This window comes from Mauremys reevesii, linkage group 12 (assembly GCF_016161935.1).
Source record: "Mauremys reevesii isolate NIE-2019 linkage group 12, ASM1616193v1, whole genome shotgun sequence".
In the NCBI taxonomy this organism is placed as follows: Eukaryota; Metazoa; Chordata; order Testudines; family Geoemydidae; genus Mauremys; species Mauremys reevesii.
In genome coordinates, this window is record NC_052634.1 from 47343565 (window position 1) to 47358971 (window position 15407).

The 15407-nt window shown below is 52.9% G+C and overlaps 2 non-coding genes across 2 annotated transcripts; both read right to left on the reverse strand.

The window, feature by feature from the left end:
* Positions 1-2909: 2909 nt before the first annotated feature.
* Positions 2910-2981, reverse strand: TRNAQ-CUG. The gene has a single exon. It is a non-coding gene; the product is annotated as a tRNA-Gln (tRNA).
* Positions 2982-5278: 2297 nt separating this feature from the next.
* On the reverse strand, positions 5279-5351 carry TRNAR-CCU. Its single transcript has one exon. It is a non-coding gene; the product is annotated as a tRNA-Arg (tRNA).
* Between the last annotated feature and the right edge of the window lie 10056 nt (positions 5352-15407).

Consider the following 15407-nt stretch of genomic DNA (forward strand, 5'->3'; position numbering starts at 1 on the left):
AAGGGTCAGGCCAGCCAGCCCTTGTAAGATGGGGAAATCACCACCGGGGTCAACGGTATGGGGGCTGTGACATATAGAGAAACGGTTGTTGCGCCGGCAGAAGGCAGCAGAGCGCACACACACACAATTGCAAACATACACAAACACATGCATGAATCCAGCCCCACACACACACACACACACACACTTGCTAATATACACAAACCTCCACACAAATCAAGCCAACATCAACGCAACTGCTAACAGATGCAAACACATGCACAAATCCAGCCACATGAACACACACACTTGCACAGCCACAAACACCCCCTCCCCACACACAAAAGCCTTTCCCAAAACCACATGCAGAAATCAATCAATTTAGATAATGCTTTCCCAGCCAGAAGGCCGAGAAGCGATACACACACACACACACACACCATCCCCATTCTATGCACACACCTTGGGTCAGTGTGACACTGAATACTTCAATTGGATGGGGGGCCCAGCACCATGGCTATTCCCTGCCCCCCAGGGCTCGCAGGGGGCAGATTGGGGGCACAGGGGGTACAATCCAGTGCCAGCCAAGGGGGGATCAGAGGTGGGGATGGGGGGCAGGCCGTGGTTTCTGCACCACCCGGTTCCTGGCACAGGCTCCTTCCAGGATTTGCATTTCTTGGTAGTTTTCACCCCATCATCGCTTCCTGCCCAGCCCCCCTCCTGCTGTGCAAGGTGGTTCAGGGGGGGATGGGAAGAACCCAGGAGTCCTGGCTCCCAGCCTCACCTGTGCTAAGGTACAAGACTCCACTCTAACCCCAGCACTGGGACTGGAACCTAGGAGTCCTGACATCCATCATCCTTTCCTCTAACCACTAGACCCCACTCCCGCCCTTTTGGGGAGCCAGGACTCCTGGATTCTGTCCCCAACTCTGGGAGCAGAGTGGGGTCTAGTGGTTAGAGCAGGAGGAGCCAGGAGTCCTGGGTTTTACTCTCAGTGCTGCTGTGTTACACTGAGTCTGTTTCTCCTCCCACTTTTTGGGTATGGAGCCTGTAAACTCTCTGGGGCATGGCCTGTCTCTCGCTGTGTCTGGGCAGCGCCTGGCACAATGGGGCCTGATCTCAGCTGGGGCAGGGACTGTCTCTGTGTCTGTGCAGCCCCAGGCACAACGGGGGCCTTGATTCTGCCCGGGTCTCTGTAAGTGCTGCTGTTGTACAGATAAATAATCATGGTACTAGAAGCTGTGGCAGTGCGTGAGTGCACCACCATTGCCGTGCAAGGGCTAAATGTGATTCTTATCCTTGTGACACACACATCCCCCGTGCACCCTTTCTCCCCCTGTCACCCGGCTCCCTGATTCTCTGCCCTGAGCCCCTTGTGCCGCTGCCCTTGTCAACGGCAGCGCAGAAAGCCCTAGTGCCAAAAGAAGATGGGCACTAATTTTGTAAAAATCGGTCACACCAATAGGAAACCAGCCCCAGCAGTTTGTGATTTCACTTTCCAAAATTAGATACACACACACACACAAACACACACACACAGAACCCTGCTCAAACCACCCCCTTTGCCAATGCATCACCTCACCTCGTCCAGGCAGGTCTAGGTGGGGAGCTCAGTGTGGGAGCGGTGATGGACGGCACCATCAAGGTAGGTTCTGGAGATGGTCCTCCAGGTATGGGCGCCTCGGCTCCAATTGGCACTGGGCTCACGCTTGGCTGCGTTCAGTTTCTCTCTCTGGTGTGAGCCCCGGCTCCACAAACGCCCCCGCCCCCTGCTCTTTCCTTCTGGTACAAAAAATATCCTCTTCCTTCGCCCCAGAGAGAGACACTCACGGTGCTGCTCAGCACATGCCTTCCCCGCACCTTCCCCCCGTTCCCAGGAGCGTGCGGGAAGAGGGTCGGGATTGGGGAGAGCCCGTGTCCCGAGGGGAGGGTATGAGGGGGCTTGTCCCCTCCTTGGAGCATGGAGGTGCCAGTAGGCACCTATGGATGGTCCCCCCAAGCAGGGCCAGGATGGAAATGGGAGGCCTGTGCCCCCAACATGGAGAATCTGAGGTGCAACCTTGCTTAATGGGTCAGTCTGTCCTTTCTCTGACTCTCCCATTCCAGCTTCAACTAGCGCTTGTGGCTCATTCGTTCTTTTTCATTCCTTTCCTTCTCTAGCTTGTATGTTCTTGCTTTCTTTTTTCCCCTCTACCTTTCACGCTCTCCCTTTCTTTCCTTCTTTTTCTAATGTTTTTTTCTCTCCCTTTATTTCTTTCTCTGCCTTTCACGTTCTTTTCGCTCTCTCTCTCGCTGGTTATTTTTTTCACTCGCTCTTTTTCCTCGCTCCTTCCAAGCCAAGTGTGTTCTCCTCGCACACAGATTTTGACAGGTTTTCCTTCTGATCAGCAAGTGGATTAAGCACGTCTTCAGTGGGGGGTTGGCATGGCAGGGAGCAGGCTGGCCGGGTGTCTTTGTGGCCGTCTGCTGGTTCTCCCCTCCTCTGGCCCTGACCTCGGTTGCTCTGTGGCTTTTAAGCCTTCCCTTGGAGCTGTCAGCACCAGCCGCCTCTGCTCTAGGTGCCCAAAGGAGGAGAGGTGCTGGGCTCCAGCCTGGGACTCTGCCTCCGTCCTGCCTAGCCCTGACTATGAAGCCTGGCCCTGACACGCCTTCCTTCACGTGCCATGTGGACAAGAGGTAACATGTGGCTGCAAGTAAAATGGCCAAACTTGTGGGCCTCATGTGAAGCAGCAAGAATCCCAACCACCTGGTCAAACCACAGGCATCAGGGTAACAAGTTCTAGAGCCGCAACCAATTTTGGGCATCACAACCCAAGACCTGGTTCCTGTGGGCAAGTCACCCAGCAGGAGAGGAAAGGTTTACTCTTGCACAGCTGGAGACAGGGAAGTTGAGCACTGTGAGCTCCAGGGCTTTACCACAAGCCAACACAAGGTCCCACTGAGATTTGAACTCAGATTGCAGGATTCAGAGTCCTGAGTGCTGCCCATTACACCATGGGACCAGCTTGAGCTGTTTTCTCTGCACATCAGTGACCCTCATGGGGCCTGCTCGAGTAAGGGACTGTTGGCACCTTACTAAAACTTAGTGGGGGTTTTGGTTGGCTAGTTCCCAGTCCCAATAGAAGGGGGAAGGGCCAATGGGAAATCAGGCCCCTGAGACTGACAGTCCCCTGGGTAATGGGGAGAGGCCAAAGCTCCAAGTTAGCCGCACTGACAGGCCAGGCAGTGTAATGAGGGAGTCACCAGGCCAGGGGGTCCCATCCTCCGTGGGAGCTGGAACTGCCTGGGCCAGAGTGGGGCGGAGCTAAGGAGAGAGCAGGAGCCCGAGAAGAGCCGGGGAGCAGAGCTGCACAGGTGTAGTGCCAGAAACTGCTCCCTGTAGGACTTTGCTACCTGCAGCAGTTACTGAGACCTGAGGTTGTTCTTATTTGCTGACTTGTCCTAATTGGCTAAAACTTGACAGTGGTGGGGGATGGAAGCATAAAGGCTTCGTCCTCCAACCGACCCTGCCTGGTGTCCATCTGTATCTATTACCTCTTAATACCGGATTGTAAAAAATAGAGTGAGGTCATTTAAACATCATTTATTTTGCAGCTTCATTTACTGTGCTAACAATGTAGTATCCTGACACCGATACTTCTGCCCATGTGACCTGTGGGTTGGATTCATTTTAGTGGGATGTGGGACATGTGGAGGATAATTTAAACTCTTAATTTCCTTACGGTTTCCCTTTAATATACTTCTCTGCTGGTGCAATTTCTGACCATTGCACGTCTATTGTATTTATTACAATAGCACAATTAAGTCACACAAGTGACATAGTCTAGGGGCTTGGCTACACTTGCAAGTTAGAGCTCATTAAAGCAGCCCCGGGTGCCCTAACTCCTGAGGTGTCCACACTCGCAAAGCACATGGAGCACCTGGGCTCTGCAGCTGGAGCACTCCTGGTAATCCACCTCCATGAGAAACATAAAGCTCGCTGAGCCTCGGCTGAAATGCCTGGGTGTCAGGGTGGATGACGTGTTGCGTTACTGCACTGTGATTGGCCTCAGGAAATGTCCCATAATCCCCTGAAGTCAAGTGCCCACTCTGGTCATTGTTTTGAAATCGGCTGCAGGCATGCGGATATCCCCTTTCAAAGCTCCGTTTCCGACAGTCGGCTGCTTATCTGCTCCGGGACAAAGCAACCATTAGTGGGGAATGCTGCTGTTGTGAGTGTGTATGGGGGGGGGGGGGGTTTGCTGCTGTCCGAACACACAAGACAGCATGCTGACACACTCTCAGCCCCCCCAAACACACTGTCACTCCCCGCACGTACACACAACACACTCCCTGTCACACTCCACCCCCGTCCCCCATTTGAAAAGCATGTGCAGCCACTTGCACACTGGGATAGTTACCACAGTGCACTGCTCTCTGTGGCATTGCCAGAGCTGCTAATGTGGCCACTCCAGTGCGCTTGCAGCTGTCAGTGTGAACACACGACAGCAGTTTCCCTGCTGCGATGTCCGAGGGCTGGTTTAACTCCCAGTGCTCTACCTCTGCAAGTGTAGCCAAGCCCTAAATTTGCCAGACCAACCGAACTAAGTAACTGCCCTCCACCAGTGAATAGGGGCATGATGAAGCACACACCACACTTGCTGGCTCAGCCTTGTGCATGCTGGGGTGGCCACCCCCCCACTGATGAGACCTGGTCCCACCATCTCCGTGGAGCTCCAGTGTGCCCTGCTGCCATCTCTATCTGTGTTGTCTTCTCTAGCAGTTGACTGGAAGGTGAGCATTGGCCGCATGCCATGTAGCCGCGTTGTCTCAAAGGGTGAAAGCAAGAAGAATGGTGCCTTCATAGTTAAGGAAAATATTTCTCAATGATCTCTCAGTAAACCATCAGAAACAGCCAGTGTCTGCATCAGTCTACGAGCATTGGTATATTCTTGACATTTGCCAGACCAATCTAACTGACACCTAACACACATTTGAACCTCTTTTCACACTGTTGCTCATTCTCAGGGTCTGCTTTGTCTCCAGACAGATCCATTCTCTTTCAGAACAGCCTTGCTTTTTCTGTCTGTTTCACTCACTGAGGTGTCGGAGTAAACACTCCCCTTCCTTCTATTCTCAGACAAACACTAGTATTAAGTGTTTGCTACTGATGGGTCTAGAAAGCATTTGTCAAGTGGAAGATGCCGTTTCTGGGGGATTGTTCCCAAGCTCCAGTACTTTGTGTTCAAATGTCTCCAAGCTTCCTTGGGGAAAATAACACCATGTTTCTTTGCAATATACAAGAAGAAAGGAATTTTTTTACCCCAGATGGGACTTGAACCCACAATCTCTGACTTAGGAAGCCAATGCCTTATCCATTAGGCCACTGGGGCCCTGAAGAGAGGGGAGGAAATTCCCTCTCATGATTGCACATTCCTCACATTCACTCAGAAGCCAAATACCCATTTAATGGCCTTACAGAAATGTCTGCATCCCCCGGCAGCGAGGCAGCTGGGCAGGTGGCTGACAGAGCTGAGCACCACCTTTCTGCCAGCCATCTTTAGAGAAGAACCCCACCCTAGAGTCACCCCTCCCTCCTTCAGCACCTCCACGGCTGTGGCTCTGAGTGGCAGTAGGATGATTAGGGGGTGAATCCGGGGCTGGAAGGGGGGTAAGGTCGGCCTGTAAGGAGTAACCAGGTGGGGCAGACCCAGGGGGAGGCTGTGGGCTGCTGGTTGGTTGTTGGGATCCGAGCTCTAGATCAAAGCTGCACAGTGACCTGACACCCAGGGTTACAGGGCTGACATAGTGACCCCCTTACTGGCCTCGGTGACCCCCAAACCCTTGTTACTAAGGGCATCGAGGAGTCTCTGTCCATTAATAACTTCTGGGAGCTCCCCTGCGGGCGTCAGCCACCTCCTGCCTCACAGGTTAGACTCTTGGCACCGTGCCAGCCGCCCCCTCGCTTGCAGGCCCAGTGTAAGAAGCAGGAGGCCTGGTGCTGGCAGAAGAGGGTTTTGATTGATCCACCTCTGTGTTCTGGGCACAGGACACTTCCACTGTGTCCCTCTGCTGGCTTTTCTTCAGCAGCGCCTAGCGGCCCTGGCTCCAGGCTAGTGCCTGGTGAGCTCTGGCACTGGCAGGAAGCGCTGCAGGGTGCTGGGCAGCGGCCCTGGCAAACCAGCTGCTGGTAGGTGTCTCTGTGGTATCATGGGTCAGTGAGTGCAGCTGTTAATGGAAAGGAGGGGGGGTTATGCTCCCCCAGGGCTGCCACTGAAGGCTCCTCGTGGGCTCCTCAAGGTCTGCTGGGAGCTGTGATGTCCCCCTTTTGCCACGTTGAAGGCTCCCTCCTGGACACAGTGGGGTCACCTGCTGCCTACAAGAGTGTGGGGGCCGCGCTGCAAAAGCGCATCTCCCAGCAGCCATGCCAGAGCCTCAGGTTTAATTCTCAAGGCCGAGCGCAAAACCTTCAGCCGGGAACATTTCGCTCCCTTCCCGCCTCCGCCCAAGGAGCAAGGGAGAAGCGGAGGAGACACGCCGGCTCAAAGACACCTCCCTCCCACTTCCCTGTACGCTGTGCAAAGCTCTTGGCCTGCCTCATGCCTCGTCAGGAAAGCACGGCCATGCGGCCCAAGCCTGAGTCACGTCCGCGGCCTGGCCCGCCCCGCCCCAGCTGACAGCCGCGCAGAGCCAAGCGAGTCAATGGCAGGTCGAGTCGGGAGCCTCGGCTCTTTCCCCTGACAGCCACACACACAGCGCTGCCTAGCGCCCCCAGAGCCTCCCTCGTGTTCTCCCGCAGCAGCCGCCTGCCGGTGTGGGTGGGAAAAGGGGACCAGGAAGCACTGCAGCCTCATTCCGGGACAGGAGGCCCTGGCCACGCCTAGGCCTGCCTCTTGCCTTCAGCCCAGGCAGCCAGAGGTGCCAGGGAGCTCCCTGGCAGGCCGCTGCCTCAGCCAGGAAATAAGGAAAAGGCGATGAATGAAGAAGTCAGGAAATAACAAGGAAATGAAGAGGTTTGTTGAATGGGTTTCTGCCCCATTTACCATCTTCTCAGCTACCAATCAAAGCTAAAGACCTAAAGTCGACCTATCGGCATAAGTACAGATGGTTAGATGGGAATTAAAAGGAGCTGCTGTCACAAGTGTTAGGTGCCTGCAAGCAGCATGCAAACCGTTTAAAACCGCTGCAATTAGAGGCTCAGATGAAACGTTTGCCCTAAATCAGAAACGACAATAGGAGGACCAGCAGAACGCCACTCTAGGTACATGGCAGAGTAATGGAGGCTGTTAGAGGCAAAAAGTCATTCCTCAAAATTTGGAAATCAGATCCTAGTGAGGATAATAGGAAGGTGCACAAACTCTGGCCTGTTAAGTGTCAAAGTGTAACAAGTCAGGCCAAGAAAGAATCTGAGAAGCAACACGCTAAAGACACAAAAGCTGAGCATAAATCCGGTCAGTGCGAGTCCTGGTCTGTCCCCGCAGAAAGGTGAACCCCCTCTGTGGCTGGAGTGAGCTCCTCTAAGCCGACCTCACTACAGACCTGCGCCAGGTAGTGCTCATTGTGAAAATGTTTCCTCTGATGGTTGGGAAAACGGGACCAGTGGTGCTCAGGCCGGCTGACACAATTAAAATCCCCCCCAACAACAAACATCATGGAGTCCAGAGGAAGGGAGCCTTTGATCTTCCCTCTCATGCCTTAACTGGGGACCATACACACTAATATAGCAGTAACCAGTGCCACAGAGCACAAAGCCACCAGCAATGCCCTCCCTGGTCTAAGCTCCACCACCTTCTGTACTCGCACTGCGAATGTGAAGAACAAGACTCCAGCCCCATCATTCTTCCCTGGCAGAGATGGGCCCTTCCTCCAATCACCCTCTGCCCATTGAGCTACCCTGGAGTTGTTAATGGGCATTTCCTGAACACCCACCATGGCCAAGTTCAGCTGCTCCAAGGCACTGAACATCAAGCACCTCCTCCTGGGCCCCCAAATCCCTGCCACCTTCCACAGGGCCACTTTCACAGATGCCCCTTCCCTGGTACTGCCCTTGCTCAGCTGCGCAGAGGAGTTTTCATCCCCAATGCCTGCCTGCCACTGCCCAGCAGCCCTCTGGCACCATTCCTGAGGGCCACCACGTTCGGAAAGACAGCTCTCATCTCTCAGGGCCCCATGAGAATACAGTATTGCAACTTTTTTAATGGAAAGGGCCCCCAGAATTGCTTTGCCCTAGGCCAGCCCTGCTCACCTTGGGTGCAGGCACCGCTGGGCTTCCAGAGAACAAGCTGCCGGAGGCTGGGGTTAAACCAGGGACCTTTAGATCTTCACTCTAACACTCTCCCAACTGAGCTACTTTGGCAGCTGCTTAAAAGTATTTTGGCCCGTTGCTTCTCTGCTCGGGATGTTTTTGCAGCAGTTGAAAAGCAGGTAGGAAAGCAGGGCCAGCCCCCGAGTGGGGCCTCTGACCGTTCCCACTCAAGGGGCTCCTTTTGGCAGGGGGGCAGGAGATATTTCCCACAAGAGGCTCCTACGCTGCCTCATCGCCCAAGACCCCTCCTCCCGCTCACTGCTCTCCGTCCCCTCCCCACCCTCACTCACCCTTACGGTCATTAGAAAGTGGCAAGGCAGAGCCCTCCCATTTTTAAAAGCCCTGGGGTGTTGTTCCCCCCTGTTCAGGCACCCCTGGGGCCCTGCACTTCACACAGCTCTCCCTGATTTCAGCTGTTAGTGAGGGAGCCTCACTGCTAGCGCAGACTGGGCAGGTTCTTGCAGGAGAGACACTGTCCCAAAGCAGGACTAACGCTTAGAGCTGGTTATCAGTGATTTCAGATCTGTTGGGCTGCAGCAAGACTCTCCATTGAGTCTTAACCAGCTCTGTTATTACACAGGGAAGAACAAAAGGGTGAAATGGTGCCTGGAACCCTTAAGAAGGATCCACCCCACCGAGTACAATACTTGTCGCTACCTGCTCCCAGCCCCACTGAGAATGTTTTGGGGGTCACGCCTTGGCTTTATCAGCCTAGGGGGGTTTCAGAAAACACTATTCAACAGGTGCTCCAGTGGTACTATTGGTTGGTGCACAGTACTTATAGGGTAGTGCTGAGAGAAGCTATGCTGAGGTTGTGAGTTCAAATCTCACCTGGAGCACTGGTTTTCATTAACCACATGGCATCACCCCCTCATTTGGCCCTGTGGAATGTAGAATTCCAGCCCTGGGAGGAGGGGAGGAGTGGGAAATGCCCCCTTCAATTATTACCTCCTCTCCAGAGTGCAGGTGAGAATCTACAATCCTTTCTCCTCCCTCAGCCCTGTGCCAGGATCCCTCAAGCAGAGCCTGGAGTCCTGCCCCTGGCGTCTGTACTGTTGACAAAGACTAAGTGACAAAGACAAAACACTCAAATCCCGCCTGGTGCGGGGAGCCAGGTTTGCTCTTCAAATTCTGTCGTTGGTACATTTCCAGGCCTGGGAATGTCCCCCAACAGCATTTAATGGGAAGCTGCCTGCAGAACAGTTACACTGCACAGAGCTCCTGCGGAGGAGGGGTGGGAATTAGTAACATTTTGAGGATAGTTTGGGAAATGAGCCTTTGCTGACAAGGTTTGTCTCTGTTCACATTTCACCTTCAGGTGTTATGTTGAGGGATCTTTAGTATATTTTTGGGAAGTTAATAATTATCGCCTCAACTTTATTTACTCAACTTAAAAATTGGTGTCACTTGATTTTTGCATCTCCCTGTGAAAATACAACTGACACGTGTGGCTTTCTACACAGGGTCATGATGTTAAAGTTGGGGAATTCAGTCTCTACTTCTGGCCGGGGGGGTGTTGCTTTTTTACAGCTGCCTCACGGCCAGGCACACCGGGCTGTTAGCTGCACCCACGGTCCTTGCCAGGGGCTCCTGCTGAACCCTGGGCAGCTGCACTGCAGTGCTGGGGTGACTGCAGGTGGAGAAGCTGCTGTGGAGCAATGTAGAGCAGGTGCAGGAAGGAGATGGGGTCACTATTCACATTCTGAGCTGCACAATTTTCCAAATTTGGGAATAAATTCATCGATTGATAGACTTAAGGTCAGAAGGGACCATTATGATCATCTAGTCTGACCTCCTGCGCAACGCAGGCCACAGAATCTCACCCACCCACTCCTGTAACAAACCCCTAACCTATGTCTGAGTTATCGAAGTCCTCAAATCGTGGTTTAAAGACTTCAACGTGCAGGGAATCCTCCAGCAAGTGACCCGTGCCCCATGCTGCAGAGAAAGGCGAATGTCCGATAACAATTCTAAGGGGAAGGTGAATGCAGAGCTATGACATTGGAGATGCCCAGACCTCCAATGGGGGCAGCATGGAAATTAATAATGGGAAGATCACTTGCAAAATTAGTCATCACTGACAAGCTTTTTCTCTGTTCCTATTTCACGCTGTGGTGTTAGTTAGAGGAATCAGGACAGATTTTTACTATATTAATTAAACACTTAATTTTATTTAACCAAGACAAAAACTTAGTGTCACTTATTTTTTCTCTGTCCTAGCAAGAATGAATTGAATTTTGTGACTTTCTGGAAAGTGCAGCGAGATTAAATGTGGGGAATTCAGTGTCTGTGTTTGCGAGCTGAAGTTTTCCTCTCACAGGTCAGTGCCTGCATTGAAATACCAAGAGGGATCTAAGGGCTGGTGTACACTGGGCACTGAACTGGCAAAGTGATGTCTCCCAGGGTGTGAAAAACTCACACCCCAAACCCATAGAGTTAAGGTGACCTAAGCCCTGGTTAGATAGTGCTAAAGAAAAGGAAGAATTGTTCTGTCAATGCAGCTATTACAGGGATGGGAAAACCCCTCCAGTCACTGTCTACTCCAAAGTGCTATAGCAGTGCCACAGAAGCATTTTAAATGTAGACAGAGTGAAAGTAGATCTGGCTCCAGTTTGCACTGTGGATGCTCAGGCACTAAGACTACAGCAATAATAACAACAGCGCAGTGCTTGTGTAGTTGGTAGGATTTGAACCTGCCCAGGAAGACCCCAAGGGATTTCTAGTTAACCACTTGGTCACAGCTACTTGTTGTACTTCTATGTCATTACATGATGATTCTGTTCTCACTGAATTGTCACTTCAAATTGTTTGCCCAGACCAGCTTCCCCAGCACACTCATGGCTGCGCATGAGTGTAAGTGTGTCCTTAGGTGAACAGTGAGAATTCCTGCCCATTTCCCAACCGGCTGGAGCAGGATTAGAGTGTGTTTGTGTGAACGACATTGCTGTAGATTGTTGTTCATTCCCCACTCTGACAATTCAGACAGTCCCTTTCCTAGTCAAATCTCCAGCACATCGTTCCAATAGCAGGGGGCAGGATTTCTCTGGGGCACTGAGGGCTGGTGCGTGAACTCAGCCTTGCATTCCACCCTTTATGTTTCATGGACTAACAACAGCAGCAGAAAGAAAGAGCCGAGCCAATATCTCCCTGCCAGGGATGCAGGTGCCACGTCCCCTCTGTCTGACCATCGCATTGCAGGAGAGAAGGGTTCACTGGAGTCGAATGCCCTGGCTCAGACCAGAGACACAGGGAGGTTTTGCTGTTCACGGATCTGTGCAAAGGAAATTGTGTCTCTGTGGGAAATGGAGGCAGGAAATGAAACACCCAATGCCCTAAGGAATGTGGGTGAAGGACTCGGGCTGAGCAATGATTTAACAGGGGTGTGTTTCAATTTATTGGCCTGATTAAAACTATGGCGAAAAGCCCCCTGTACCAGGGGCTGCGGGACAGGACAGGCAGTTCTGCGCAGAGTGTTCAGAGCTGCCCCGTATCTGCCCTTTCTCTGCCCCGCCCCTGCTCCCAGAATGCACCAGGCCCTGGACTGAACTCTTCCCCTGCCGGCCGAGCTGGTTTTGTTTGCTGTGATCCTGTTGGCTTGGCAGGGGGGGAAGTGACAGTCCCACCCCAGAGCCAACGAACCCCTGTCACCCAGCCCCCTGACCCCCAGCAGTGCAGGTCAGCCAGGAGCTGGGCCCTGCCAGGCACTCAGGGGCGTCTCTCCTGCAGCTGGGGGCTCTCCCCAGCGTGGTCTGTGGGAGCTCGCGCACTAATGGGGCAGCGGCAGCAGCCGCGTGGTGGGTTGGGATGGTGACCCAGGTCCATCCCCTGGGGTCGGCTGGGTTCATGCACAGGCGACTGGCCCCAGCCACCGGCCGAGCCCCACGGCCACGCTGCTGCTGTTACCGCACTAGCCCCTCACGCCCCCATTCCCTCACTGAAGCCAGAAGGTTTGCAGGGAGAAGGGGGGGGGTTGACCCCAATATCCCAGAGCTGATTCTCCCCACAAAGGGGTGTGTGCATGTGGTGGGTGCCGTGTGCAACGCCCTGTGCCCATGAGGAGGGGACTGGAGCTCTGCCGGCAGGAAGATTTATCCTGCAGGAGCCCTGCCCCCCTCCCCCAGGGGTTCCCCTGGAGCAGAGAAGCTTTGAATCCTCGCTGGAGACTAGAGACGCCCGAGCAGCACAAGCTGCCTGGCAGAGGTTCTGGATCAGGGCCTCACGGGCACATTGGGTTCATTCCCTCAGGGCTGCCCTGCCCAGTGCCAGGGCTGCTCTCACTCCCCAGCACAGAGGGGGCTGTAGGCTCTTTGCCAAGCTGGGTCGCAGCTCAAGGCAGATTTAACACTAGCAGGGGGCCCAGGTATGTGCTGGTGCCACTCAGGGAGGGAATCTGGGCCAAAGACTGATTAGAAATTGGGTAACACTGAAGTGGGACTAGAAAGACCCTTGATGGGACGTGGCGGGTAGGTAGCCCCCATTGTGTACCGTGCCCTCGCCGAGAAGTCTCTGGGAGTGTGGGTTCTTCCTGATGGGCCACCAGCACGTCTTGTTGGTCCTGATGTCGGCTGCTCCTTTCTTGATACTGACAAGCTAGTTGTGGGTGTTTCCAACTCACCCCATAGCTCTGGAATGCACAGACAGCAACACTGGTGTGGAAGAAACAAACTCCACTCTCAGGTTTCAAGATCCTTGAGATCACTGACTTACCAATGTAATTGTCAGGGGGTATAGCTCAGTGGTAGAGTGTTGGACTGCAGATCAAACGGGCCTTGGTTCAAATCGAAGTGCCCCCTTAAAAGCCTGGTCCTTCAACAAAAAGTAATTGCATATCCATTTCCATTATGTTCAGGAGCTCCACTGACTAGGGATGAATGGAAACACTCAACATTTTCCTGTGCAAATGCATAAAAATCTAGCAAATATGTCCCCCAGCTGAAATCAGTTCCAATCCTCTAAGGGTCTAGTTTATGTTTTCATCAATGAAACAAAGGCACATGAAGACACATTTGCAGGTCCTTGGCCTCCACGGGCTACAATGTGCAGAAGAACAAGAACCACATCCACTTGGGAGGCATGGACTAGTCTGTATTACATTTGGTAAGTAAGTTGCCATTGGGACTGAAAACTCTACTGGAGGTGGACAGGAGCCTGTTGAAAAAATAAAATAACCAAGATTTACCAAACTCCCTGTTACACATTCAATCCTCTCTTTTTTCTATTTTATTAACCTGGGAGCAAGTTACCAGTGATCCAGGGCTGGGGTGGAAGAAGGTGCAAGTGCGGGGAGGAGCCCAGGGCTGGGGCAGCAGGGTGTGTGTGTGGGTGGGGGAGCACTGGTAGGGGGGAAGGGGAGAGTCGAGAGCTGGGGCAGCACAGGGTGTATGGGGGGGGGAGAGCCCAGGGCTGGGTTGGTAGGGGAGTGAAAGTGGTGGGAGGCCCAGAGCTGGGGACGCAGGGGGTGCAGGTGTAGGGAGGGGAGAACCCAGGGCTCGGGCAGCAGGGGGATGGGAGGGCAGACACATTTTTTTTTTGCTTGGGGAGGCAAAAAACCTAGAGCCAGCCCTGCCTCCACATACCGTAAGGTAGGTAGGAGCGGATCATTATTATCCCTACTTGGAAGAGCGAGAAGCTCAGGCTGAGACAGGAGAATTGACTTGTCTTAGGTCACACGGCCAGCCAGTGGCAGAGCTGGGAATAGGACCCAAAACCCCTGATTTTCAAACTAACCATCGGGTCTTGAATTTCATCCATTGAATGACCTGAATAAAGTGCTCTCAGATGAGCTCCAGACCAACAGTGCACAGTAATTATTCAGCAAGTATTTGAGGAGAACTGCAATGTTAGAGAGAATCATGACCTGCTCAGAGACCATTAATGCAGAGAAGCAGCAAAATTCAAACATATGACTGGTTCTGACTTATTTCCTTGGTCTTAAAAGAGAACAACAAGGACCTGAGTCTCCTCCCTGTCAATAACCCCCTGCTCAGCCAATCAGGGTAGAGACTGAGGACGGGAGGCTGAGGGTTCTCAGCAGGGAGCCCAAAGGATGGTTCAGGTCACTGGTGGGGATCACTGCCCGAGCACTATTTCAGCCCCACATTTTTGGGTGGAGCTCCCACAGTGGGAGCTGCCAAACACTCCCCCGCAACACACACACACACCCCGCTCTTGGTGTTGGAAGGGAAACAGGTGAAAGGACAAAAGAAGCAAGAGAAGAGAAAGGAGGAAGGGATGGAGGAAAAGGTGAAACACAAAGGATAAACCCTAATGTCTCCAGTAATTCTAGGGGACAAAATCCCTGGTGCGGAATAAAATTCTGCTTCCTTAAGCTCGTGTTTTCCATGCTTAGATTTCATCACCAGATGGATCAGACTGAACAGGTTTCAAACCTCGAGGAGGCTCTTACCTTCTAAACAGGGACGGCTGGTCTCTAGTAAACTCCCTAAAAGGGAAGGAGAAAAGTCGAAAGAGGCTCCTCCTGGCGCTCAGGTACCTGAACCCAAATACTCTCTCAGTCCTCAAAGAGAGGCCTGGAGAAGGAGACTTGCTGAAGCAAAGCCACAGGGGTCTCTGAGGTTTCTCCGGCCCCTCGGCCCTGTCCTGCCTGGCTGATGTCAGCATCTCTCTGTGAGGTCACCACCTCCCCACCACCTTTGACCAATAGTCTGAGGTCCTGCAAAAAGCCTTTGTGATGTCACTGCCACACCCCTCCCTTGCTGGGCTAATGTCCTGCCCCTGGCCAGGCACTTTGGGGGTTTGAGCTACTCCCTGTGGATCACCCCACTCAAGGAGCTGTTCCTTCTAGGCAGCGAGCCGGCTAGACAGGAAAACATCAGACGCTGCTCCCAATGCTACACTCAGTTTTTCAGAAATTAATTGACTTTATGACCAGAAGAGACCATTAGAGCATCTAATCTGACCCCCTGCATATCACAGGCCTCCTGTATGACACAAGAGCTACTTTTGGGGCAAACACATTCCAGAAAGGCATCTAGTCTTCATTAAATGACATCAGGAGATGGAGAATCCACCACTTTCCTTGGTAGCTTGTTCCTGTGGTGAATCATCCTCGCTGTTGAATATTTGTGCCTTAGTTGTAATATGAATTTGTCTCTTTTCACCGTCCAGCCATTGGGTCTTGTTA